Source organism: Strix aluco, chromosome 5 (genome assembly GCF_031877795.1).
Source record: "Strix aluco isolate bStrAlu1 chromosome 5, bStrAlu1.hap1, whole genome shotgun sequence".
NCBI lineage: Eukaryota > Metazoa > Chordata > Aves > Strigiformes > Strigidae > Strix > Strix aluco.
The window spans coordinates 45,408,514-45,433,614 of NC_133935.1; the positions used below are offsets into that span (position 1 = coordinate 45,408,514).

The 25,101-nt window shown below is 38.2% G+C and overlaps 1 protein-coding gene across 1 annotated transcript in view; it reads right to left on the minus strand.

Annotated features, from left to right (window-relative positions):
• Positions 1-25,101, minus strand: part of NAV3 (neuron navigator 3) — a 562,960-nt gene that overhangs the window by 435,462 nt on the left and 102,397 nt on the right. The gene's annotated exons all lie outside the window — the stretch shown is intronic.

Genomic DNA, 25,101 nt, shown 5'->3' on the forward strand with positions numbered 1-25,101 from the left:
CAGAAACTTCCCAAGAGAAGAAAGCAAACAAGCTACACCAGCAGAAATAAAAGATCAAGAACAGAGCCATCTAGTAATACAACATGCAAAAAAAAAAAAAAACCCCACAGAGGAAAAATTAGTTACAGTGAAATACGTCAAACCAAAAGCTTCAGCTCTTTGCTACTGGGCATCCCTTCTTTTACTGCCTTTATAAGTATCTTTCTAACATAGCTGCCCTTGGTTTCTACTAAATCAACTGATCCATCATTTGCTGAATTATTATAAAGTTCTTACTATCAGAAGACCACTAAGTCTGGCTTAGAATGGAAGCAAGAATTACCAGAATTAGGTTTGAAATACTTAATTAGCACATCTACAACCAGCTTGCGTTGTTGCTTTAAGTATAGATTATATAGGTTATGTTGAAGAAGACTATGTTAATTAATAACATCCTGTCTGTCTAGATTACAAAAGTTTAAGCTCTAAAGAGAGCAAAGGAAGCAGAACTGGCAGAATAGTTAACATCTAAAGAAGGCCAAAAGAAACACAAATCACTGAAGGGAAAATAAGATAATACAGCTTCTGACAATGAAGTAATGAATGCACCAAAACATATGAAATGAAGAGAATTAGAGATACTGGAAGACTGTGATTTTTTGACCAGTGTCTTCTATTACAAATTTAGGATCCCACACTACATATAAAATCATATGGATGTGCGTGTTAAATATACTTCATATCATTCCCCGTCTCAGATTTTGCTTCTTCAGAAGAGGTGAGAAAATACACTGTTATAACAATTTGACAGTCATGTTTATTGCTGTATGGAAAACTAATCAACCCTGACTTCATGAGCTTCAGTCTGTCCGTGGGAAACAAGTTTTTCACATTCTTTGCTTTGCTCCATACTTCTGCATTTCATCACCAGAGCCCTATTCACCTGTACAGAACAGATTACTTCTCCAGCTTTTCTTTTTGACTCAGTAACTCTCTGGTGCCATCCATCTCTTCCGTAAGCCATTTTATTTTCATCATGCAGGCATGCTTGCTGAATATCCATAAACATGTATTTTTAAAGGCCTAAATATTTGTAAAGACTCACCACTCTATTTGCCAATACACACACCTGAGGACTGGACACCATTCAAGAAATATTCAGAAGAAAAATGCTGAAATCTTCACCAATCACTTTTTAGTTTGAGTTACTGCTTGAACTGCTTTATACCAGTCTCTTACGAGGTCATACTGTGTACTATGTTAGCACAGGACCGATCATTTTATAGCACACAAATTTCTTTTCACATCACCACATTGCTACTGCCACTACCTAATGATGTGCATTTGATTTGTATACCCAAGCACACAGTGTTACTGTCACAGTACATCTGAAGTTAATCAGCAATGTCCTGTCTGGCAATCAGTCTCCCCATGCTTCAGGAAACAGAAAAACACCATACATCTCGTAGAGCTTCTTGTGGTCCTCATTCATATACTGAAAACAGAAAACTAGAGCTCATCTCAGCAGAAAGAAAATTCCAAAAACAAGTACCCGTAGGAAAAGATGAGTGTTTCCTCCAATACCCCATATATTTTCCTGTCACAGTGAAATTTCTTACCTTGATACAGCCAGACTTCTTTAGGAAAACATGTAAAATAACTTTGCTTTCAGTTGATGATGAGCCTTATCAGAAAGTCCTTCCAAGCTCAGCCTAATCTCTGCTACACAAAAGCATACACATCCACCCTATACTTCAAAGGCTATGTGTGAGGTGAGTTGTCCACACTGTCCTGTCTTTCCATACCCTCTGCACAGCTTCTGTCCTTCAAAAGCTCATACTGCCAACCTGGACTATGGCATATTTATACTTTTCCTCCTTGAAGACTTCTAAAGTTATGAATGACTCTTCTCAAAGTGTTTCATGTCAGACATTACAACAAATGGTGTTTTCCCAGACAGCTTGGTGGAGATAAACATCCCAGAGACTGCAACATCTAGATTAATTTGACAAAATCATCCTGGAAAACTTAATTTGATTAAGAATGTTAAGGTCACAGGAGGAAGGAAAAACAGCCATTTTATCTGTAAGTGACTGAAGTATTTATATAGCTGAAAAATTACGCAGCACAACACACAACATAGAATCTGAAGGACTGGTATTGTTTAGTCTTGACTAAATCACTTATGATTTGTATTGTCCCTCTGAGTGCAATCACATGCAAAGCTGAATCAAGTTGTTTTACCATGTTTATTCCTGTAAAGGTAAAAAAACAATAAACAGAAAAACAGAAAATCAAACCCTGCAACATGACCCAGGCAGCAAAGGTAGAAGCACAACAGTCTACCTGACACAACTCTGCATGTCCAAGACTGTCTCCACTTTTCTCTCCCCTTAAGGGCATCCAAGGACTGCTCTCTGCTGCCTGCACTAGCCCCATGACTACATTGATGGATCATGGATCTTCTTCTCATGATGTACAAAATCTCTATTGCTTGGCCACTAGATGCACTGGGTGTGGACTGAATCTGCTCTTTTGACAGAGTAGCCAGCCCCAGGATGGAATAAGGAGGGTTTGTCCATTTGGGATCTTGGTTCTAGGAAACTCAAAATTCAGCTACCAAAAAGTAGCTCATACCTAACAAAAGACCAGCATTTTGTTTGCAGATTGTACGTTCAGCACTACAGCACTACAGTCCCCTGAGTCACAACTAGGGCCATTAGCAGCATTTCTTTTCCATCCTTTTTGCAGTATCTCTTGGGAAATTAATTAAAAGCCTACCCTCTTCCACACTGCGACATACTGAATTTCAATCTGGATAGTTCCCTCCCTCTTCCTCCCCCATCTCCACTAGGGAAGTATGATAAAATTAAAGAAAATTCTTTTCAAGATAAGTCAGATGTGAGGCAGCACCCCAGATGTTAATACTTTTGAGAATATCATCATAGAGCAGTTTATTCTTCACTAGTTACAGTGATATAAAGTATAAGGGACACACTACTACTATCAGAAGCTTCTCAAAAATAGCAAAGAAGATGACAGCTCTATATTGCTGCAAATGTTCAGAAAATTACTGCTGCAATGAAGTCATGTGTTGTCAGAATAGAACTGTGTCTTCTCATAATGTATATTCACATAATAGGCACAGAGTAATTTTTCAGAGGCAGCCTGTGACAGCTTACTTGGGAATCAAGAAACATGTACTACATGACAAAGTTGTTAATAATGGCCTCATCCTACAGGCTGACAAAGAGGTTATTCATTTACTGTCCATTACACACTGGCTGGATGATGCTTGATAGCTCCAAAGGAGAAGAATATCTGTTTATATTCTTACAAGACATAAATAGTTTAAAAGTTCATCTTAATTGTGTAGTGAACTATCTGAGCATAATGCTGAGTTGTTCTTTTAATTTCAGATAAGCATAAAGCTGCATTTATATACTCAGAGCGGTTTTCATACCAGGGTAAACCAGCGCATTTTCACATGATCTCTACTAGAGAAGACTCCAAGAACAAAAATGAAAACAAAATGACAGAAATCGATTTGTTTGCAAGAATGTCTTTACAGATCTTCAGATTTATTAATAACACATTCCTTGAAGCTATTACTGTATTTGCCTACCAACTACACATGTCAACTACAAACTAGGACTTGAAAAAACACATTTTTCAATGTTTTACTTCTATATAATTAAGCATATAAACTGAGGACTTATTTCTTATGCTTTATAAATAACCATATGCAGCAATTACTGTCAGAAGAGATTGCTCTGTCATTCAGGAAAAAAAAAAATCTCTACATGTATTTGTAGGAAAGAGATATGGCAGTTGGTGGTTTGGGAGGACTTCTTTTACAGTACAGATATGGGGCATGAAAAGTAAACAGGTCCAGCAATCAGCTGAAAACAAGGGCATGAATAAACTTCCACATTCTTCTGCATTACCATCTGCATTTAATATATCTATAATGCCCCACTACATGACAGTTGCATTAAAACATTCAAAACTTGCATATGTTGTAACACTGGGAGAGTTAGTCCCTAAAAAATAAAATAAAAAAAACACTGCCATTTTTAAATTTATTAATGTTGTTTAAGCACAAAAACATTATCTTTTTTGAGATATTACAGAACTGATTTTGTTTAAGACTTTTGGAAGCATTAGAAAGAGACAGTTCCAGGACCAAGTAGTTCCAACAAAAGACAGACCCATAACCAAATGCATACATTCTGAAGTGAGAATAGAACCCATACAGGTTTAACATGAATTAGCACTTGCAAATGTACAAGCATACATAAATATGTAAGTCAAGTGGAAAGAGTATATTTCTCACTAGTGCTCAGCAAAGAGACAAAGCAGCAGCTTATCCTCAGAACTGAAATTTCTTTACACTAACTGACAATTAAATACTATGCCATATGACAGAGAAGTTAATGAATTTTGTATGAAGTTCCAGAAAACAGTTTGTGCATTTTTTGAAAAATTATTTATGGAAGTCTACCTTGTCCGTATTTTAAAAAATACAAATAAACAACCCCCACACATACCATGGGTGTCTAATTATGAATACAAGTTTCCATAGCTGTATACTGCTTCCAAAGTAATGACAAGCAAAGAAATAAAATTCAAGAAATCAGACAGCATTGCAAACATTCCAAAATATGTGCAACTGACCACTAAAACTAAAAAAAAAAAAGAAAAAAAAAACCCAAACCCAAAACCCACAAAACAAAACAAGCAACCAAAAAACACCACCACACAAAAAAACCCAACCAACCAACAAAGCAACACAGATTCATTCAAACTTATCAGATTGACTGCTGGTAAATGTAGTGACATTTTCACTGGGTGAAAAAGAAGAGACATTACTACCTGGCAGGCTGGATACCTTTATAAAAATCTGCTAATATATGGAAGTCAGTCATACAAAAAAAATGTCATGATTAATAACTAACAGCAGTTAAAAAATTGAGAGCTAAGTGGTCCATACTAGAAGGCTGCAAGTCTTTTATCTGAATACCCACAACTTTATGTTAAACAATCAAAGAACTCTTACAGATTTAAGTACCTAATGATACTGCTGCGGACAAAAAATAGGAAGAAACTGTAGCATCCAAAATGACACTGTTAGAAGCAAAAACAAACACTGCAATTGCAGTGACCACATCCACATAATAGAGCTAGGATGCAAATGCAAGCTTAAGTGATAACAAAAACATCCACTCAAGAAGAACAATATTAAAAAACATAAATATAAAAAGTATACATGTTAACACAAAAGATCTTTTTTCTTCCACTTTTAATATTTATAAATTTCTTTAAGAATTCATTCACTGAATGAATTCTTAATCTGACATCGGTATGAAATACTGGAAGACTGCAAACATGAGCAGACATTAGGAGGCTGCTAAACTGGAAACCAACTGCATTTCTGTGCCGTGAAACAAATTTGCGTGAACCCAGACATGGCTCTCAGCAGTGGAGTTCTGAGGCTCTCGTGGAGTCAAGGCACTGCTCCTTACTTTGGGAAGGGAAAACCCCCACAAAAAGAATAGTGGTAAATCTACAAGGGTCTTGGACAAATAAACTCAAATCTTGCAATGCAAGAAGATTCACTGTAGAAAGGAAGGTTACCAGAAAGTGCCGTAGAAAGTGTTAACATCTCTTAATAACCGTGTATCTGTCTGGGGGAAAGGACAGGAGCCTGAGGTAGTTTTCAACATCATATACTCAGAAATACATAAACAAACAGGAAAGCATGGTGGTAATGAAGTGGCACTGCCAGAATGGCATCACCCAACAGCTACAGTTTCTCATCACCAAGAGGACATTACTGAAACCTCCACAGCTGGCAAAAGGTCACTGCACTGACCACGTGACAAAGGAAGATGAGTAAGGAAAGTGGACAGAATAGATTTTTCTCTGCCTGCAAACCAGTTATCTGGAGGTGTTTGATAGACCATGCTGCTGAGTTACCTCTGCTCTTCAGACTTGACAGACCAAACAGCAATTCACCCTTGTCAAATAAGCAAGAGAAAGGAGCTCTAACAGCCTCATTGCTGAAGACTCAAGGAAGAGATGTACCTCCCAAGATCTTCTGTAAAACCTAGAGCAGCAGTGCAAACCCTCCCACCCTACCTCGCAGATTTACTATTCACTCATTAGATTTCCCAGCTTTTAACCTGCACGCACAGAACGAAGTACTGCACTGAGCACAATAACAGACTGGGGAGACTGAAGCTCATGAAGAAGACAGTGCTTGCAAGGGGCTCCTGCTGTCACCAGCTCAACCTGTCCCATCCAAAGACCATTCCCAAAATGTCCTGAAAGAGAGACCTGTGGATTGTACAGATGGTCCTAAACAAGAATGCAGACCAATAGCCCCTGAGCTAGAGCCAGAGTCTTTTCTGGTCTAAAGTTTACAAGAGTTTGAAGAGCCCAACCAGGAGTCAGGCTAAAGCAAGAAATACAACTCGTCTCCACACAGATTACACATTCTACTTGGTTTCTGTAACTTCATGCTACTATAGTGGTAGATCTGGTATTAATAATTTTTCTGAGGCTTTGTGTTAATTTTCCCCTTAGTTGGTTGGTTTTTTTTTTTTTATTTGTATATTTAAATTTTTTTTTAAAGCTGCCAAGGAGACAGACAGAAATAAGAAAGATTATTTCTGCACAGAAACTTTTAGTCTGCACGAAATAGAAGAATACTTCTTAGGATCCCTTAAGGCAAAAATCAGGAAAGTGGGCTAAAGAGAAGGCATATGTGCATATTTCAGCATGTACTTCTGCTGATTAAAGAATACTCTTCATACTTGGAAATGAGTTAAAGTCTCTGAATCTTATACTAGTATGTATGTCTATACTTCCAGCTTTCCCTGAAGCTATATTAGTGCTCTCATTTGTGAGCACACTAAAATAAAATAATTTAGTCAACATTATGTCGGGGTCACCATTAGCCGGGGTCCTTATTTCTCCGTGCGGGAACAGAAACGACGCAACACCAATGTGATGATCAGGTCGTCCATCTTTTTTTATTCCTTTTCTGGTTACATTTATATTCTACTAAGTTCCGTACACGCACTCATCTATCTTCTAATAGGCTACAGGTCATCTACACGCGCTGTTCACGCGCCTCTACAAGCATTTGCATTGGTTAATTGCAATTAGCATGTAAAGCCCAAAACTTGCCAAAACTCCCTTATCTCATACCCTGTTTTGCTCAGACTTGTGTGCTTTTGCTGACCACAGGTGTTTCTCACTTATCTGCTATCTTGTGTGTTTTTGCCAGCCTTATTTTGCTGGCCTTGTCTTCGTCCTTGCATTCTTCTGTCTGCACTAACTTTCTTCCAGCACGGCCCAGACTCCTACATCATTAGAATTAGTTATATTAACATGGGTCGACAGTTCTTGAGTGGGGTTTGAATCGTTACTCTGCACCTTTACTTCACCGGCAGAAGATTTGAAACAGGACAATTCTAGGAAGTGCTTCACAATGGCGAACTACTTAAATGAATAAGAATTTGAAAAAAGCCATTAAAGTTGAATTTTAGAAAATAGCAACAATCCATTAAGACTGAATTCTTACAGTAAGAATTTTGGATCTAAGCAACCTGGTGAGTATTCAAGCAAAGATCTGATTACTGTTTTGGTATGTTTTTGTTTCAAGTTTTAGAAAGTTGTTTCTTTGTTGATTTGATGCTTTCTTGGCCACCTAGATTTTTGGTTATACTGGATCATATAAGTCATTTTTATGATAGCATTTACTTGGAATCAGTTACATATTTGTCAGAAGCAACAAAGATTTGCATAGCACCAAATAAAAATAGCTGCACCATTCATGAGTCATATTAAGTGTTAAGAAAACAGCATATAATCTTACCTTTATTATGAAAATAAAAGTAAACCAAGCTTCATCTGGCAAATGACACTATAAAGAATTTGAAACACTTCATATCTTTTTACACATAGACTGTTTGCTTTTTTCTTCTAATTAAAAGATATAAAATATTACATTTCACTGAAAAATATGTATTTGTTCTCACACTTATTGTTATATTACCTACAGCTTCTGTACCACATGTAAAAGAAATGTTTGCATGTCAAAAGAGGATCTAGAAATTCATGGAAGTCTGCAGAAGTGAAAAGCCAAACACACTAGAAGACAAAGAATATAGTTTGATCAGATATTTTAATCAAGATAATAAATTTCTATTATAATAAATTCCATTATGTGACTTTGAAAATATTTAAACTACATTAAGAAAATACCAATAACTTGGGAGTAAAGAAAAGCCCTCACAAGAAGAAATGAGTAAACTCTACACCACATAAAACTGAGAAAGTCATAACAGTAATCAATAGCAAAACCCTGCACTACTGTGATTTGTGAAGTCAGCTTCATTATGTTTGTGTTGCATCTAAACATTCACTAGACAAAAAAAAAAAAAAATTACAAAGCACACTTCTCAGTGAATGTGACAGGAAAATAACCAACATAGCAGCTACACAACTAACTTTAGAAATGAGCTCACAATCCAAAATGTAATTACATACTTTTAGACTCTGAGTTGAAATGCAATTTCAATTTTTGCAGAAGTTTAGGTATATTTATAGGCTTCCTGGTTTTGAGGGACTTCCCCTCTACCCCTTAGAATAAAGCTATTATGGCTGAATTCCTTCTTCCTCTCCCCCTTAGGGATGGAAGCTGCTTGAAGGAGACCAGACTTTCACCTCAACTGTGGTATGCATGTTCAGCTTCTGCAAAACCTGTAGCAGAGCAATAAAAGAATCTATGCACATAACATTGCTGACAAAAGTGTTCTCTAGCAAACACTAGCAATTATTACTTGTAAAAATGCATGCCACTATTGCAGCAAATGTGGCATTTATAAGCAATTCCATATTTTGTTCCTCTGAACACACTGAGAAGCACCAGAACTGATACCAGTTTCCTGGTGTGTCCTGACATAAGCAGACTTCAAAGCCTGCTTCTCCTCTTTTATATCAGCAGATTTTTTTTTTTTTTCTGAAGGGCACAGTAGTCCACTGTCAAACCTTACCAAAGAGATGAATCACCACTGAAATTTGAGAAGTTCGTTTATGAGAAAATGTCCACACTAAGAGACAGACATGATGCATGTAGGGTAACTTTGGAGGTCAGACTGGTATACCACTTGACACCAAACAAAGCTACCTACCCCCAAAAAGTGTAGGTATATGTAAAAGTAGATTTTCTCTCTGTACTTCTGTAGTCAGAGACTATATGGGATCTCAAAGTTGCCAATACTGATTCAATCGGAGTAGAAACTCCCAGGATAAACATATAGCAGATGGCTGGAACTGCAACATACATGCTGCATTCATCCACCCCTTTATTATTCATCCTGAAGTCCCTCTTGACTAAACTGTAATTTTCAGGAAATTGCAATAATTGTAGGTAAATGAACAAAAATTAAACCTAATGCAAATGAACTTCATCCATAAAATATGATTCATGTTGGAGCCCTGCATTTTTTTAAAAAAAAGGAAATGCAACTGATCTGTTTCTACATGCAGGTATGAGCAGATACACAAATACTACAACTGCATAAACATAAAAGCTCATGATGGTGGCTCTGGACACAATGGGGTCCATCACTTGCATCTTACTCTTCTCAAAAATCACCCGTTCAGCTGATAGAACTATAATTAGGAGCTGGAGTTTTGTTACTGTGCAGATCAATTCATTCAAGTGACAATGAGGCTTACAAAAAGGAACGTGACTTGTAGAGTGAAAAAGGCCTTAAGCAACCAATCTTCAGAGGACTCTGTAGCCAGCAAAACAGTGTTTCACAGGACTGAAGCATCATGCCATCTGCAGACAGATCTTGTTTAAAACTAAGCATGTGTTAAAGTGAACTGGAAGTATTGTTACATGTAAGAAAACAGTTTCAATCTAGTTTGAAAGTTTCCTTTCATGGAGCAGAGAAGACAGCTTTTGTATGGGATATTATTAAGTCACCCAACTTTAATTGCATGTGAATTACAACAGTGGAAATTTAAAAGCAGAATTATTGTTCAAAAGGTAAGAAAATATTTTAAGAAATGTAAATACGGTCTAGTAGCTGGAAAACAAAAAAGTTGCAAAAACAAATAGCAGTATTTTATAATGATATTTGTTGAAATGTAGACAGATATAAAAGGATTCCTTCTCTTGCAAATCATTTTTCTTGGGCCAGCATATTACTGTGGCTTATTTTGACAGTAAAGCTATGTATATATAGGGCAAATCATAGTCTAATAAGACCAGCAATAAAAAGAGGCTAATAAATCATCAAGTCCATCACTCTGCCTGTGTGCAGAGTGCCTGTTCTCTGGCACATTTTGAAGTGCCCTATTTATTCAAGGAAAAGATTATGCAACAGCCTGACGGTATCAAATACTATGATAGACACACACACGCTACTAAGCCTTGTTGCAAAGCCTTAGTTTGTGGTGGAACCCAACGTTTTTCTAACCTCTGTCATTTTAGCAAGCACAGAAATTGATCATAATTATTATTGCAGATAGCTTCAGGTTTGCTCATTCACCCTTCCCACCAAAAAATCCAATTCTTTCTGTGCTATGGAACTGCTTCCTTAAACAGTTGCTTGAATTAACACAGCAAGAGCGAAGAAAATACAGCTCTTCTTTCAAATCAGATTCTAAACTGAAAAAGGATCATGAAGCTGCATAGTCAGAAAACAAACTGCACTTTAACTTACTACAGAGCTATCATCCAAATGAAATAATCAATCAAAAAGAAAATAAGAGAAAAGCATGGCTGATTCTCTTTGAACATGTTCTACAGATTAGTTGTAGACAGAATATCACATGGAGCACTAAACCAACCTTACTTTTTCAAGAAATCACAGAATTACCTTCTGCTTCTAGCAAGCATTATTCTTCTAATTTTGGTTACCTGTATGGAAGAGAAGCAAAGGTCTAGAACCAGTCTAACTAGAACAGGCAGGTGCCAACAAGAGTTTTATCACTACAATACCAACAAAAACAAACCTAGAACCCTCTTTCAAATCACCATTATCTACACAGGCTGGATTGTTAATAATGGAAAAGATATGAGAGACATAATCATAAGTACAGAAGACTTACCTGGATATGACCAATGTCTAGTGACACCATAAAAAGATGTATCTCACCTCCAGTTGTGAATTCATCCTGTCAGATACTCGGACATTTTCATGAGTGCTTGAAATATACACCTACATAGCATACTTTTTCATGGCACAGGCTTCCAGGGATTCCCTTCATAATAAGTTGTATGATAATTGAGAATCACAGTCATATTTCAGAATTCAGGATCTGAATCACACACTGTATTATTCCCTAAGGACAACACTGGCTGAGAAAACCAAACCCAGTTCTCCAACAGATTAAGCTAGTGCCCAAATTTGTGAATGACTTGTGATGTGAGAGAAGTTTCACAACAATGAGCATTAGTTCCTTCATTATTTGGGCCCTTTCAAAGCTTCTTCCTATAGCTCTAAGGTTCAAGACCAATGCATAGTCTGGAAGCTTAAGCAGCTATTCATTTTATTGACCATAACAAGAACCAAAAAATAATTTGCTGTCTAACAGTTTTACAGGTGCTCAGGCACAAGCAGTTTCCATTAATACAAACTATAACTGTATTTATGCAGCTTGATATAACTCTACAATTCTCAATGGCATTAGCAAGAAATGGCTCCTACTGGGATCACCAGAATTTCTCTGCTGCCTTCTGGGATATCACTTTCTTCAGTGGTCTGGAAGGCATCTAGTACAATGCTTCTTTAGCTGAGAGTTATTATTCTATATTTCTTCTGTGGTACTGCCATGAAACTCTAGCCAAGACCATGATTTCCTGTGCTAAATGATAACATAACAAATGGCAATGTCCCTTTCCTGAGAACTTTAGCAGTACTCAGCAAGTCATGAAGAAATCCGCTCAATGCATGGGAACCTTTTCCATGTTTCTATTCATCACCACAGGCCACTTAAGACATTCTTTTACAGGTAGACACAGATTTTCAGAGACCTACAAGTATCTAATCACACTCAACGCTTTGTACAAGTTTCTGTGCAGATCCTGCCCTGTACTGCTCAAGTCTCCAAGGCATTTCAGTTTTTCTCGGTCAAAGTTTGTGAGGCCTTCCACGTATTGATAATTTCTAGCCCTCTCAAGATCCAAAAAACCTAAAACATCTCTCTAAGGTAGCCTCAGTTCTGAAGAAAGAGCTCAGAAGACAACTAACTCCCCACACTTCTCGGACTCTGAGCAGGTTATATTCATCTGACACCTGTGTCCGAAGGTGGCCAGGGGAAATAAGAAAGCATATGTCTGTGTCCTGCTGAGTCCAACTTTCAGCTTGGATCTAGCAGGAAAAGGTACAATTCCCCATTCTGCCTGACTTAGAGCATATGCACTGAAAATGCTACAGAATTCATGATTCTGCATAGAAATGAGGGTTCTGCTTGTTGAGTCTCCCACAGAGCAGGAAGCAATCTAAAAATAGAACAACGAAGTAAATCGTACAAATTAATTTTGGCAAGTACAGACTTAACCCCACCAAGGCTTTTTAGGAGAACTACAAGACAGGAGAAAACAGCTATCACATTAACCAAAGCAGATGGAGTGACCCAGGAAGAAAGGTCAGGCAAGGAGAGAAAGTTAAACTGCCAAAAAAATTTAAATCCAAAGAAAGCACTTGTACATAAATGAGCAAAGAGTAACTTAAAACAATTCTCTAGAATTCTTACTTCTCTTTTTTTTCTCTTCTCCCTTAAGTAATCCATTAGAGTACTTAAGTGCAGTCCTGTGTCTCAGATAACAGCCATTCATCTACACTGCAACCTGACAGTCTTCAACACAAGCCGGTACACCTCTCAAAACACAAATGCAGGTTATGTTGAAGATATCCTGATGTCCTTTCACCAGTCACTATACAGGATTGACACCAGTGCTAGACTACTTTGTGACTCCTTCACAATCATAATTTACTGTTGTCAGACTGGATCCAACAAACAAATGAAATATTATTACTGCCAACAGGGAGAGAGAATAAAGAACATGGGAGAACAAACAATTTAACCACTTCTGATAAGATTCCTTTTTATGGAATGCAAGAACTAAAACCACACATTTTTTTTAAGCTCTTAGTATCAAAAATCCATGAATCTTAGATGTGTCAGTACCTGATTATTGCCAGCTGATATCTCCTTACCAAGCAGTGCTCCAAGACAGTGAAATGGAAGACACGCTGATCTTCACAGTTGCTGTGCGTGCTGCTTCTGTGCCAAAATCCACTGCCGACACTGCCTACATGAAAGCTGCTTCATCCTAAGCTTTTTCCATCAATGGCCTATTTCATAAAAGTCTTATGACCTCATAGCTTCTTTTTTAAAATATGGCCATAGTCCTCCAAATAAACTCGACATGAACAGATAAGTTACTCTGAAATACTGCATTTACCCAAATCCAAGACAACCCCAAATTTAAAACGCAAGCCCATAAGCTCTCACGGATTGTTTCAAAAAATACTTCCTACAGCTAGAGGTTAACAACAGAGCTCTCCTATTCTGTAATATGGGAGGCATCTAAAAAGGAGGAGGAAAATGTTCAATTTTCAAAGATCTTTTTCTGTAATCACATAAATTTAACAAAGCAAGCCACTAAATATGTTTTCTTTTAACCACAGTGCATGACTAGGAAGAGCTCCTTTTCCTCTTTCCATACAGCAACTAATTTCCTTTCTTTATAGCATTGCTGTTCACATGCAACAAGAACAAATAACAAGTTTTACTGGATTCCCTCTGTTTCAGATGCAGATTCATTTTGAATTGAGAGAAGAAAGTTTCCTTAATTATAACAGCATCTAAATCAGATGCAACAGCTCAGAAATGGCAGTGTGAAAATCTCAAATAATAAAAATATATTTGATTGAGCTGAACAACTACCTCAAATTTCCCTGCATTTGCTGCCAGGCAATAGCAGGTATGTGAGCACTCAGCTGTGACAAACAGCACCTAAGGTAACAGCAACAAGTTATTTACATGTCAACATCAAAAATGACCCTCAGTTTTTAAATACTCAGAAATAAATTAAAAAAATAAAACCTGGTTTGGATAAATAAGGTAAATAAGCAAGCTAACTAATTAACAGTCCACAATGTGGATTCACAACCCGTGTATAAAAAGGTTGCAACTAGCCTTTTTTTTTTTTTTTTTACTTTAAATTTCAGCAGTGAGTTACAAGATGAGACAAAAAGCATGGATTATAAGATGAAGAAAGTCATGTCTACCACCATGACGGGCAGCAGGGCTATCTGCACTGACAGCAGTCTGGCTAGCGCACGCACCTGAGGGAACTACAGAGACGACTGGTGGGACCGCTGCAGCTCTCCTGAAAGTTGTCCACAAAACACATAATTCGCTGAGAGGAAGATCTGTACATTATAGATATACATGATAGACACTGTCATTAACGAAGACATTATAAATCCTGCTTGACAAACCTGATCTCCTTCTATGACAGGGCGACCTGCTTATTGGATGAGGAAAGCTGTGGATGTTGTCTACCTTGACTTCAATAAGGCCTTTGATACCGTTTCCCACAGCATTCTCCTGGTGAAACTGGCTGGTCGTCGCTTGGATGGGCACACGCTTTGCTGGGTAAAAAACTGGCTGGATGGCCGGGCCCAAAGAGTTGTGGTGAACGGAGTTAAATCCAGTTGGCGGCCAGTCACAAGTGGTGTCCCCCAGGGCTCGGTTTTGGGGCCACTCCTGTTTAACATCTTTATTGATGATCTAGACGAGGGGATCGAGTGCACCCTCAGTAAGTTTGCAGATGACACCAAGTTGGGTGGGAGTGTTGATCTGCTCGAGGGTAGGGAGGCTCTGCAGAGAGATCTGGACAGGCTGGAGCGATGGGCTCAGGCCAACTGTATGAGTTTCAATAAGGCCAAATGCCGGGTGCTGCACTTGGGCCACAACAACCCCCAGCAGTGCTACAGGCTTGGGGAGGAGTGGCTGGAGAGCTGCCAGTCAGAGAGGGACCTGGGGGTGTTGATTGACAGCCAGCTGAACATGAGCCAGCAGTGTGCCCAGGTGGCCAAGAAGGCCAATGGCATCCTGGCTCGCATCAGAAATAGTGTGGCCAGCAGGGACAGGGGAGTGATCTTACCCCTGTACTCGGCCCTAGTGAGGCTGCACCTCGGTTACTGTGTTCAGTTTTGGGCCCCTCACTACAAAAAGGACATTGAATTACTCGAGCGCGTCCAGAGAAGGGCAACAAAGCTGGTGAAGGGTCTGGAGCACATGTCGTACGAGGAGCAGCTGAGGGAACTGGGGTTGTTTAGTCTGGAGAAGAGGAGGCTGAGGGGAGACCTCATCGCCCTCTACAACTACCTGAAAGGAGGTTGCAGAGAAGTGGGGATGAGTAACCAAGTAATAAGGACAAGAGGGAATGGCCTCAAGTTGCACCAGGGAAGGTTTAGACTAGATATTAGGAAGCATTTCTTTACAGAACGGGTTGTTAGGCGTTGGAATGGGCTGCCCAGGGCAGTGGCGGAGTCACCATCCCTGGGGGTCTTTAAGAGTAGGGTCAACATAGCGCTGAGGGATATGGTGTAGCTGGAAACTGTCAGTGTTAGGTTAATGGTTGGACTAGATGATCTTCAAGGTCTTTTCAACCTAGATAATTCTGTGATTCTGTTAGCTGTTGCATTCATATCAACACCTGGCAAGACATGGGACAAAAGCGCTCCAGGACAGTGGGGGCCGAGCCAGACGCAACCCCTGGGCAGCGTGGGTCCACTGTGCGTGAGCGGGGCTGTAGCAGCAGCTATGGCCCCACAGATCCCCAGGGATCATCGGCGGTGAAGAGAGAAGGCAGCAGGACCAGAGCCTGCCTTGGCAGCCATTGCCAGGGGTGGCCCTGTCCAGGCCCTGAGTCCCGGCCTGCCCCAAGCTCCCAGGCCTGTTAAGCAGCCTGCTTTACCTTGTGCCCCACATCCCCCATGTCAGCTTGCTAAGCCCTAGTTTTTGGCTACTGCTTTAGGAGACACAGTTTTTGAGGAACAAGGGGGTGTTGAAGGTGCATGGGGTGGAGGAGAGACCCGACTGCCATCTGCCTCCACCCCACATGGGAAGGATAAGCAATGGGATAAGCAAAATCGTTTCTTCCCCTCCACGCCACCACCAGCCACCAGAAGGACTTCTGCAGCAAAATAAAAAGGATCAATACTGAAGTATGGCTGACAACAGGAGAAGAGAATGAGAGGTGATGTTTTCCCCTGAAAGCCTTTCTGCAAGGCACAGAGGCGATGGCGGTGGGGGGATCATCTCTTCAGCGTTCTGTTTCTATTTTTTTCAGCAGCCCACAGAGAGCCTCTTGGCCACCACGTTCTCTCCCATTTCATCTCTCCTTTGTATGTGCTGTTTATTTACCTCCCACTTGTTTGTTCGACACAATGATAAAACCCAGATTTAGGTTTCCAGCTTTGAGTGCAATTTTCTTCCCATTGTGAGCATCCTGCAAAGGGCTCTCCTGCTGGAACTAGATTTTCCTCCTCTCCTCAGCTGCAAGGAGGCAGGCACATACTCCGCTGCCCCGTAGTCCCAAGGAGCAGCAACAGGAATTAATTTCATTCACTCTGTCAAGTCCTAATTTCTATCCCATTATGAGATCACAGAAAAGTCACACCTTACTGTGGCAGCTTGCCGATTGTAACAGTAATAAAAATCTCTGCCTTTGAAATGGTGCAGAACAACACTAATACCTGAATTGACTAAAATTCAAGAAGAACATTTCTTTTTTTAAAGGAACCTATCCTTGTGATATTCAACATCTAAATTATTTAAATTGGAAACAAAAATAAGTGAATGTAAAATAGGGGGAAAATAGCATTCAGTCCTAATAAAAACATCTCCCCAGATGGAAGTGTTTTAGATTATTTACATTCATATGCTGACTAATTACGTTCGAACCAGAACAAAACTTACCTTTAGGTGGTTTTTGTTCTTTTTTTTGTTCTTTTGATTCTTGTTGGTTTTAGTGTTTTTTAAACTATAAACAATCTCTGTTTTTAAATTTGTTTACTTACTTTTCTAGTGGTTAGGCATTCAACCCAACATAGACTACAAAGCTAACTGAGGCATAGCTAGTACCGATTGAGCTTTATCATTTCCTTACCATGAGGAACTAGAGTACAATATAACCTTTATAGTAATAGATATTAAGCGTTATTTGGTGGGCCTGGCAAATGCCACAAAAAAAGTAGCTAAGAACAATTGTTCACTTTAACGATACTGGAACCTGTAACCATACTGTTTTCAAAAGCAAAACTGCAGGCAAAGGTTTTCGTCACATGGGTTTAACTTACAACATGTGGACCAAATGTTTGCTACGTAAACATTTGTAATTCCATATAAATCAAGTTAATCACATGCTGACAGGAATATCTGTTAATTTCACATTTGTGTTTGTTACTTTTTTTTTTTTCTCCCCAGTGTTTAAAATTGTTATCTTAAGCCTGACATTTAGGTACAGGAAATAAATGCAGTGTAATTGGAAAAAGGAATTATATGTAAAAATATACTAGACCTTCAACCCCAAAAGGGTGAAAACAGGCAAGCTTTTTTAATATGAATTACAGGGCACAAAAAAAGATTTTGATTTCTGCCAATATATTTCATCTTGGTACTGCAACTCTTATTAAAATAAAAATGTGCAGTAACAGGTATTCTTGTAGATACACTTTTCACCTGCAGATGTTTGTGCACCTCACAGTGCTTAAAATAGATGCATTGGATGGGCAAATACATGCTTTGTGACCTGCCCCAACTCACTTGCTCTTACTTCTACAAAGGCACTGAAGAGCCAGGGCAGATCATTTGCCAATCAAATCCAGATCCTCAATAGACTTTTCTACAATAAGAAGGAAAGTGGCTTATGAAAGGCGATTCTGTTACCCAATATGGAAAAACAAGGTATGTTATAATTTTTCTTCAGCAAGTTATGCAGTTAGTAAGTACTCAAGAAACAAAGTAAATAAAGGAGGGACCACCAGAACTGTCCAGTAAATGCTCACTACTTTCCCCAAAGGTAAATAGTGCTGTAGAATTGTCAGTTGTCAGTGTTAAGTGTGAATTTAGGCCCAAAGAACAGCCGCAGGTTCTTTAAAATTCAAATATTTACAAAAACTTTTCAGAACCAAGTTGCCTTGAACAGAGTGACCTTTATCTTATGCTAACAACATATAAACACTTGTAGGTATTTCCAGAGCACAGTGATATGCTTGGAAATTTAACTTCAATAACCTTTTGAATGGATAAATAATCTTTTACTGTCCTTTAACTCTCTTGTCATCGGTTGAAACAAATCACAAAGATCCATTTAGCCCTTTTTAGTTGAGAATACAGCATTGCCTTTAAAGTACATAGCAATTGTACTAATTATCAACATGTATCTTAGAGAGAAAAAAAGAGGGTCTCTGATTAAGTCTTCAGTATTTTCTACTCCTTCGACAGTAGAAATAGTGACTAGAACTCAGATTCATATATTAAGACTGTTTCAATGAACCTGCAGTCCTAGGTTAAAATGGTGTTGGGGGGGTGGGGTGGGGGTGGGGGGTGTTTGTTTGGGTGTGTCTTGTTTTAGATAAAACCAGAAGACCAGGGTGAATGGAGAAAGCCAAATAAAATTTTAAATCCCTGAAAGTGTGGACTGCATGTACATTTAAGAATTTAATTTAAAAGAGAGTTCCCATTTATTTAAGGATAAGACATAGTATAAAAATGTAATAACCAGTGGCTGCTGAATCCTTTTTTTTTTCTTTTCGTTTAGCTTCAAACTTTGATCAGTAGATTACTATTCATTTAATTAAAATATTTGGGATATTTCTATGATACATAATACTTTTTGTAGGATTTCAGTGGTGAGCATCTGTGCTGTGACAGATCTATGTGCATTATTTCTCTTGCAATATTAAACAAAGGAAATATTTAAAAATATAGTAAATCTGTATTAATGTTTGAACTGAAAACACAAAGAACAAAAATTACATGGGTGAATTGTTTGTTACCACAGTCACCTGAGCCAATAGTTCAGCCCATTACTACTTCCACTGCACAAGATGCAGAAGTACACTATTATAATTCTTTGTTAAGATCTCTCACACAGATTTTGAGTATTTTGCAATCAAGTGTGCAGCAGGAATATCTGGCATTTGAAAGACACTGATCACAGAACATATTTTTCTCATTAAAGAAAATTTTCTGCTTAATTGATCTTCTATAGTTTACATGAAACCTAAGAAATTGAATCTTGTGTCCCTGAAACATCTGCATTGCTTTAAAATTTGAAATTGGTATGCAGTCCAGTGAGTGATTTAGTCACAAAAAGATGTTGAACCTTATTCACTATATATAACTGCATCCAGGTCATATTTGTTCTGCCCACTCACATTTCTTTTCAATTATCTTTTAATTCTGAAAGCAGATATTTTATCAAGGGTTGAAGAACCCGCCTTTACCCCACATCAGACGTCACAATTCTTCGTGACAGAAATAAAGAAAATAGGTAGTGTTTTTTGTCACTGATCACAATTAATTGAATGCCTCAGGAATTTTTCTGAAGTTTTTGCAATGCTCTGTAACTGTCTGGTGGTGAAAGTAAGAATGATGCCACAGCTAAAAAACATAACAATGTCAAGAGGAAAAACAAGACTGAATACAATGTTCGACAACTGTAGTCTATGGCAACTTCTAAAGAGACTTTGCAAGACATCTTATGTAGTGAAGGGAGGAAATATCCAGTCACATCTCTTGCTGAGCTCTGTATCATGCTCCAGTTCTGGAGTGATATGGGCAAAGGCAACATTCCTTTGAAGGGTCTCATCTCCAGCCCAGGCGAGCAGAGGACCTTCCATAAGAGGAAGATATATTATTAACAACTACTCAAAGAAAACCAACTTGCTTGTGGATAATTCTTCCAACACCAATTTCACTCACTCCATAGTTTTGGAAAAGAAAAAGATTAGTCCAAAGTGCATGCAAGTACGGAAATTTTATAGTTGTGCTGACCAAAACAGCATTAGCTGTTCTTAATCAGCTCCTTGGCATATACTTTAAGTATCACATCTTGTTTTGATAAGGACAAAACTTGTCTGTCTCCTCATTTCAAGTAACCCTCAATACATCTTTCACCTTTTTGACAACGGCTTGAAAAGTACTCCTGTAATAATAATATACTTGTTTCTGAATAAGCGTGCCCCAAAAGACTATTAAAGATCTATTATGTCCTATTCAGGAAGCAGAAATCAATCCAAAGTGAGTAAGTGACCCTTCAGGGAAAAAAAGACAAGAAAAAGAACAATGTTTTAAAAATTCAGATTTACATTACAAAGTAAGGACATTGGTTACAAATGTGACATGTCAAGAATCCTGAAAAGTTATTTCAAATACCTTTTCAGTCTAGCAGTCAGACTTAAAATGTCAAAGATGAATGTGATTTTTCACACCAAGCAGTTTTTCCTCCTGTGGCTCATTATTTGGTGCATTAATATATGATATAGGTAGGCACTGAAAGGTGACTTACAGGCATTTATTAAATCACAATGGTTTACAAAATTTCTAGATAAGGCAATGAGCTTGTAAGAAGTAGTCTCCTGGAAAATAAAAACCACAGCAGGCATCCTTTTCTTTGATCATCTTTAACACTTAGTTGTTTTTCATCAGATAGCAGTGGGCAAAGTCTAAATTGCAGCAGAAGGTTACAGGATAAACACTAGGAGCATCACATGTCAAAGTATTCAGCTGTTTCTCTGCCTTCATGTGAAAGAGCGCTGTGATGTGAAGTGGCAGAGTATCCCAAGATCTGATGCTAGTACATGGGCCTTTTACTGCAAAAATGTGAGCAATTACAGTTAGATCCCTCTAATGAATATAAACTAATTGTTAAGAGGCGAAAGCCACCTTCTACTGAGTAATACATGTAACTTGAAAATAATGGCCTATCCTATGTCCCTGTTTCACATTGGATAGATAGTATTAACCAAGATTTATATAATTCAAGGCTGGGAAAGGCCAGATCAGGTCCCCTGGTCTGGCTTACTGTATAATGACCCATATAACGTAGGCCACCACAGTTGATCTGGGACTGAAACCGAGAACTTGTGACAGACTAGCACCAAGCTTTTTAATAAATAAAAAAAAAAAAAATTGTATCCAACCAAGATACATGGATACAGATGTTCCTTTCAGTTACACAGTTTACTTCATTGACAAGGGCAAAATTTAAATAAAATGCAGAAGCCATAAGAATTCAGTCCTCAGGCAGTGAAAAGAAATCTAAGAAACTGTTTGGGAAAATATTCTCATGAAACAAATGTATTTTTCATGAAGCAAGATGAGAAGATGGCATTTGCTATGAGAAACCTTGGTCTGCCTTGCCCTCATGCTCAGAATACACAAAGAAGCAGATGCATTCAACCAACAGCATCATCAACTTCGGACACTGGAGTAAAAATGCTATAGGACATTTCTAAAGGGACTCAGTCGTTTTTCTCTCTTGGAAGAGCTCAGCTCTGCAGCATAAGCAGACATTTTCATTTCAGATCACTATGTATGACTTCCTCTTTTTCATATCTTAAGTATTGTAGGAAGCAATAATCATCATGAACAATGCCTACCCACACTCACATTATTAATTGCAATCATATATTAATTTTTCAATATTGCTTCAAATTAATGTGAAATATATTCACACTTTATGTCTGAAAAATAGCTCATGAATAATTCATTCAGTAACTCAAATCAAAGAATGATTTAAACACATTTTACTAGTGTTGAACTAACTCTGTTCACTATTGCTTTGCTGAATTCCATGTAAAAAATTCCAAAATTGCTCCAAACTCTGTCATTAGCAACTAAAATTGTTCTTACACCAGAATTTCCTACTCAAGGAAAAAAAAATTCATACTGATTGCATAAAAATTCCCTACCATTATCCAAATATATATAAATACATATACATACACCTATCTCTGGGGAAGAATGGGAGACCTCTTGACAGATTTAGGGATGCAAACTCAGCGAGAGATGCATCCCAAATCCATTTTCATCCAAACAAACCCCAAGCTTTTGTACACATACCTTCCGACTACGGTTTTGAAAGTTTACCCCTTGGAGCATACCTGGCAGCAGCTGAAAATAGTAAGTGCTCCAAATCCATTTCACATAATCACAACCATGACCTCCCTGCCTCTGTCCTCCAGGAAAGATTGAGGCACATGCCATGTGAAGAAAACTGAAACCAAGTTGATATTCACTGGTGTTATCATCATACCCTCCTCGATTAAATGAGAAGATTCTATTACATGGCAGACTTTTGCTTCACTAAATCCTGGGTTTTTACTTTGCTTTTTCAGATTCATTTTTATCCTTCTTTTCCCCTCTTGTGCAAGCCTTATTGTCTTCTTTTTAAACTGCAATTACCACTTTTCTATACTAATCCTTTCTCAAAGCAGCCTAGATTTTCACCCCTTTGTACTGAACCAGATTCTTCAACATTTGATCCAGTAACTGGCTTATTTTACTCTCTAATCCATCATTTGCCACCTCTGCATACAACCTGGATCTTTTAGTACCTAAACAAGCCATTTTCCACACTCTCATTACCTCATCATTTGTACTTTTCACCTCATCCTCTCCAGTGCATGGGATTACCAATTCCTTTTCTGTCCAATAAGCCTTGTTCTTTTCTTGTTTTACCTCTAATCTTATTTTCTGAAAATATATTTCAAGCCTTTTTTTTCCTATTGAATTCATGTTTAATGCTCAGACTTCAGCAGAGTACTTTGAGCTCTTGCTTTGTATGGTGTAACAAAGAAAATCAATGATAATCACAAAGCATACCAAAATACACAAACCAGAAGCATAAAAGATTTGTTCCAATGTGTTGTATGCACACATCTAGTGTAGTTAAGCTATACTATCTTCCTCTTGAGCTCTGATGAACCTCTGTCTGTAGCAGTACACAGAAGAGAAAAGGCTTCCTTCCTGCTGGGCTACTGTATAAGCATAGAGAGGAGGGGAGTTTTTAAATGCCTCACATTGAGTTAAAATTACCAGGTATTTGTAAGGGTAGAACCGTTTTCATTCCGCAAATAACTACATTTAGATTAGACAGCCAGCATCACCAGACACAGGCAGTCCGAGTCCTACCACAGCCAAGTTCATTAAACTCCAAAGACAACTTGATGTGTTCCTTTAGGCTTCACTGATATTTCTCCCTAAATATAGCTTCTGTTGGAATGAAACAGAGAAAAAAGATGCAAAAAGAGAACACAGAGAACAGTTCAATCAGACAAAGAAAGATTTCTTTCTTTAATTGTAATAAAGATTTTATACATAGATATCTTTCAGAGAGACAGAAGAGCTTTGTCCACTTCCCTGGCACCAATGGCTTTAATTAGACAGCAAAGACTCTCCACCTCTAGGCATCAAGCCACAGGCAGCCAATGCCAGGGCATTCACATGCCAGATCCCACGTCTGGGCAAACAGTTCATGGGGTATGGGTTTTGCCTACATGAGCCAGAGGGCCTGGGGCTGCTGCAGCAAGCTGCGCGCTCCTGACGTGACCCTCGGCAAGACAGAGCCAGAGCGTAGAGCCAGGCTTCCACGCCCTGAGAGCTGGCGTGAGAGCCGGCTTTTCCCCTCCAGCTCCTTCACAGACAGTCCCTTTGTGAGTGATAGAGCTGACACCTACTCGTTTCCCTCAAGAATACTCAGTGTTTCCCTGTATGTTTACACCCCAAATATTTCCAGTTTACACAAGACATAAATAGGCATGGCTGTAGAACGACTTCAGTTCATTGTCAGGTTTGTAACATCTGGCTCAACCAGAAGTTCATATCACCAAACAGATATTGCTTTAAAGATGAGTCTTTAAAAGTGAACAATCCAATATACACTGTCCTTGGATTACATTCTTTCAGAACATCTGCAGTGATACAAACATCCTGAAAGCAGCACAAATGACAAGGATTTAAACCTGCATTACTGTTAGTTTTATGCTTTTACAGTTTCATGCAAAAAGCTATGAATAACCAAAACCATTGGGGTAAGAGAGGTTAATGGGATTGATTTGCCAGACTACAGACATTTCCATAATGTTGAAATGATAGATTTTTTTCCTCAGAAATGTAACGATTACTATCAGATGTCTAGAGGGTAAGCACCAATGAAAAGAAGCGTGTGAACCCTTATCAGACTATCTTTAATGTGCAGTATTGTTAGAAATAATGTAATTAAGGATATTAATATGGATTTCTCAAATAAATTATGCTAATTATATAATAATTTTAAAATTATAATTAAATATTCAATTATAAGAAACACAAAGGCGACTCAACAATTACATGGCATGTCTTTGTCATGGTGAATATGTTTTAAATTAACATAGCAGCTCATTAAAACCAGCTGATTTTATGGAACTACATATGATAGTTTTACTATGTACTTCCACTGACTAAAGTCAAAATCAATATACAGTAGTATGAAGGGAGACCCTTCCATCCTGCTTACTTAAATCCTCTTCCTTTTGTGCTACTTTACTCAGCTTTTTTCCATGGAGCTCATTTATAGTGCAGTTCCACAAATACTCCTACCATGCCAGTGAACAAATGGCAAATTTCCATGCAGGAGTGGCTGAGGACAAGCAGGAACTTTTAAAAAAGGCTTCATCCTCAAAAGCGGAGATTTTCCTGTGCTACCTAGCCTGAATACCTCACTGTTCAGGAAAATTACCTAAAATCTGCTCTGAAACATATTTATCCAAATATTGCTCAGCTGTTAGGAACTACTTGGGAACTAAGCACATATGGTAAGTGGTTTCAGAATAAGCAGGCATTAAGCATAGGGTTCAATTTAGACCGGAATTAAAACCCCTTGCTTTCCCACTTTTATTTAAAAGGAGTCCAAGTAAGTTTCATGTGGTTGAAAGTTTATCCTATTAATTTTCTTCCCCCATTCCTAATGTATTACAAATAAGCATGCTACTACATGTTTTTGAAAACATATTAAGCAGAATGGAAGGA